Raw genomic sequence first — 4,700 nt, 5'->3', positions numbered from 1 at the left:
AACTTTACAGAGATTTTCAGTTCAGAAGTATTTTCATGTCACTGTGTATTACTGCTGCAGATACTGGGTTATTCTAAGTAGGCACTCATGCAGTTACATTATATAGAATCAGGAAATTCAAAATTGAACTATTCTTATTTAATATTTTTACTTAATCTTTAGATTTTCTTTTGCTAGTCACTCAGAAAACCTATTTTCATTTTATGCTGTATCTGTGTCTTTAGTGGAGCATTCTAATAGTCTTGTGGGAAACATCAACCCACGATAAGTACAGTAAGTACTGGTTGGTATTAAAGACACACTTTGTTAACACATGGTGGGATATGCATGAGACATTAGAATAGAAATTGCTCAAACAGAACATGCCAGCCCACAAGGCAGGAAGACAGAGAGTCTAAAAAGCAAGGCATTTGACACTTGACTGCTTTAGAGATAGTTTTTAGCCCCCCCCCCCCCCCCCCCTCGGTCCTCACTGAGTAGATTTCCTGGTGGAATGAATGGCTATTTGTGTCACGCAACTCCAGCAGTCCTAGAGCAGGTTGATAGTAAAACTAGAGAAGCTGGTTGAGTGTCAGATGCAGGCTGGTCTGGTGATGGCATATTCCTGGTGGCAGCATTGTCATGGACTGTAGGTGTTGGGTGATGGTAGGGAACCCAGCTCAATGCGTTGTCCTCTTGTAGCAGTTAGGGCAGTTTGACATGTTCCAAGAGCACTGTAGTGGATTTGTCATTAACCATCTTCATCACAATGAGTTTGTTCCATAACAGTATGGGATAAGAACCCATGTAAGATGCTTGCAATGAAACATTGACAGAGTCAGTATGTAACAGAAAATGAGAATATGAACGTATATCCTTGTATATGAAGATATCAGGGTCCAAATACCAGGATGCCAGAGAAGGACTAAATTTGGATATGATATTCTTGACTTGTTACAATAAGAATGAAGGGTCCTGCAGTGAGCGGTCGTGTTGCTGTTTGAAAATTTCTGAAGGAAGTCTGAATGATTCACAATACATGAACTCCATTGTAGGACCTCTAATGTTGGGTTTAGTTGCAGCATGCAACGGTAGTCTCAGTAACACCAGTGGCAGGGCAGATAGCCATGAAGAGCAATGGCACATGAGGGAACATTTTCAAAGTATGATGCTGTCATTCTACTATCCCATTACTTGCTGAAATGCCCATAACAGGCACTGCTTCCGTGCAGCATTTAGCTGAAAAAAAAATTATTCTGAACCTTGTAGAGGAGTGAGAGGTCCTACCAAGTTGATATTGATGTGTGCAAACTGTTGTGTGGGCTCACAGAAAGAACCAATAGGTTCCAGATGAGGTGCCCCACCCTAGCCATTTAGCAAATACAAATAAATGAATACAAATGTTTTATTCCACCTTTGAGCATTTTTTCAGGCAATTGAGGCAATTGGTGTCATCAGTGTTATCACAATAACAATAATATAAACTTGAAAAAAATGTCATTAACTACAATATAATAATCCAAGATGGATACAATACATATTTATGCAACCCATGCCAGTCTTACCCACGATCTGCTGTCATGTTTGATGCCTGGCCATGCATATCTATTGGTCACCATTCAGATTGTGCAATCAGCAGTAGAAGTGTGAATCCGTGGATAGAATAGAAAACCTGCTTTGGAAAAACCAGCAGAACAAAAGGCGGAATTTGCATTTCAAAAGTTTCACACCATACTAAGGAATTATCCATTAGAAGGTTCTGTAGCTGCAACCAAGAAGTCTTAAGCTCTTGTAATTCCATGACAGCAATCTGTACCAGCTGCTCAGAGTTTGCAGAAACTGCTTCAATTCTGGAAAAATTATGAGCCACAACATTATCCCCACCCCCTTAAATGGTGGATGTTATTGTAAACTGACTGGTAAATTCCAGTTTTCAAAATTCTCTTTGTGCAAAGGATTCATGCAGTGTTTTGAAAGTATAAGAAATGGGTTTATCACCAGTAAAAACTTTGAAGGTTTGTGCCTCCACATCCAGCCTGAAATGCTTAATGGCTTTGTACATAGCTAACAGTTCCCTGTTGATAACTCTCTATTTAGGTTGCATCTCAGACAGTTTGTGAGGAAGAAAGCCAAGTGGTTGCCACATGCCTCCTATTTGCTGGTGAAGTGTCACCCCTGTGACTGTCAGGTTAGCGCCTACCACAATGGTGAGAGTAGCAGAATAGACTTGGGGTGCTAAAAGGATTTGACCTTGTCAAATGTCTGTAATATTTGGGGAGTCCAAGTGATGTTGTGTTGTCCTCTTGAATTTGGTCCTGACAATGCAGAAGTGAGAGGTGCCTCGGAGGTCACTGCATGATAAAGATGGCATCTACAGATGTTTGCCATGCCCAGAAAATGGAGTAGCTGTAAGAATGTATCTAGAATAGGTACAGACTGAATCATATTTAGTTTATGCTCTTAAGGTGTGATGCCAGAATGGATAACCAAATGGCCTAAGAATTCCATTTTTGTCTCCATGAGAACACATATGTCATTGTTGATCCGTAACTCATTCTTTAAAAATCTATCAAAAATCATTTGTAGATGCCTGTCATGTTATGACAAAGGTTTTGAGAAAACTAACATGTCATCCAAATATGCAAATCAGCAGGGCAGACCACTTCACTGATGAAGGGTTGTCACATCTGGCCAATATTCATGAGACCACATGGCATCCTGATGTACTCAAATAGTCCTAATGGGGTAATGGTGGCTGTTTTCAGTATGTGCGCAGGTACCACAGGAATATGGTGGTAGTCCTTCTTGAAATCAATCATGCTGAATATATGGGCACCTGCTCATGCCCCTGTAAAGTTCTGTATGTGAGGCTCAGGGTAACCGTTTGGAGTTGTATATGTGTTCAGAGCATGAGAGTCACAGCAAAGCGGTGAGGATCCATCCATTTTTCTCTTGGATAAATCTGTATGTCAATATAACATTCTTACCATCCATGTGAATCTGAGCTTTCCAGAATGGTGCAAAAAATCAGCACTGAGAATGGGCTCGGTGACATCACCAGTCAGGAAAGTCTGCTGAAATTGTTTCTTGCAATTCAAATTCACCAATTCATTATATTTGCAAAAAGTAGGAATTTTTGAGTTATTAGCTGCAGTGGCACAGGAATTAATTGCTCAGTTTTCTAGTTTTGCCAGCAGAAAACAGACATCTGATCCAGAATTGATGAAGTAAGTTTGCAAAACGCAAGTGTTCTTGGCATACAAGGGAGATGACCCACCAAGACTGCTCATAACTGACTGTCGATTCATTGTTTCTGAGAAATTCACATTACTGGTACTGGGCAGGCATTCATCTCTTTCAGTTGGATTGGCAAAAGTTGACTCCAGATCACATGAAGCTGTAGACATGTTGTGTACTTTGACTTTGGTGGTAGGGCACTTCAAATCAGAGTGAACAGTTGAGCATGTTCTCAGCCACTGCTGTCACTTGGGTAACTGCAAGGAGTTGTGCATTTTCTTGTTCACAGTCTGAATAAGTGATACCAACACCACGTACATAACTGTTTGCTCACCTCACAATGTGAGTTCCACCAGCTACTGTGTCGTGGCTTTTGTGAGTTGACACTGTTTTTGTAGTATGATTGAACTGTTTCTTGGGAGAGCATTCAGGTCATGCTGGAGTGAGTGAAATCATTTTGATTGTGAGAGCTGTTGCCCTCCAATTGTGTCTGAAGTAACTAAACCTGTGATGCCATCACCAGTTTGTGGGCCCCCACCTGCATCAACATGTAACAAAATTGGTCAGCTTTCAGCAACTGGGAATCCAATTCCATAGTGTTATTTGAAGTCAAAGAACTTCTTGTAGCAAAAGGCCACTGGCTGCACCACACTTGGCTGGCTGGAGTGGCCGAGCAGTTCTAGGCGCTACAGTCTGGAACCGCGCAACCACTATGGTCGCAGGTTCGAATCCTGCCTCAGGCATGGATGTGTGTGATGTCCTTAGGTTAGTTAGGTTTAAGTAGTTCTAAGTTCTAGGGGACTGATGACCTCAGCAGTTAAGTCCCATAGTGCTCAGAGCTATTTGAACCACTTTTTGCACCACACTTGGTTTTGCATGGCCTCAGAACCCTTAGATTCAGTGACTGGTGTCAGAATTCAAGTGGTGATTTATCACAAACAGCCTTGGCTTTTGTAGATCTCTTGATTTTCAGACATGGCAAAGCACATGGTCTTAAAGGTGTATGTACATGAACACAGAATGCTTGTAATGCTGTGTGTGACTAATAGCAAAAGAGGTTGAGTGTTTATAGAACTGATGGTCTGAAAAACTTGTAGATTTTCATCACATACACTATGGGCAGAAAACAAAAGTTCCAATAGTTTGCACCACAGGTCCGGATGGTGTGGCATGAACAGCAGAATGACAATTCTGCTTCCTGGTGCTGAAGATGTGATGCAACTAATCAGTAAATTTTCTGTTCCCAAATGATGGATAACTGCATCTAATGCTGTGCACTAGACACAATTACCCATCATTTGGTAACACAGAAGGAACAGGAGTTGAAGCCACTTACACTGATTGCATAATAACTGCTTGTGGTGCAGTGGCTATAAAGATCCGGACGAGACCTGAACCTGATACTTCACCTGAAGATGGCAAGTAAGAAACTTGCTGAAACATTGCTGTAGAGCAACGCATTGACTCAGCTGTCAATACAAGAA

The sequence above is a fragment of the Schistocerca cancellata genome, chromosome 4 (genome assembly GCF_023864275.1).
Source record: "Schistocerca cancellata isolate TAMUIC-IGC-003103 chromosome 4, iqSchCanc2.1, whole genome shotgun sequence".
In the NCBI taxonomy this organism is placed as follows: domain Eukaryota; kingdom Metazoa; phylum Arthropoda; class Insecta; order Orthoptera; family Acrididae; genus Schistocerca; species Schistocerca cancellata.
Note: the sequence above shows the minus strand (reverse complement) of the source record.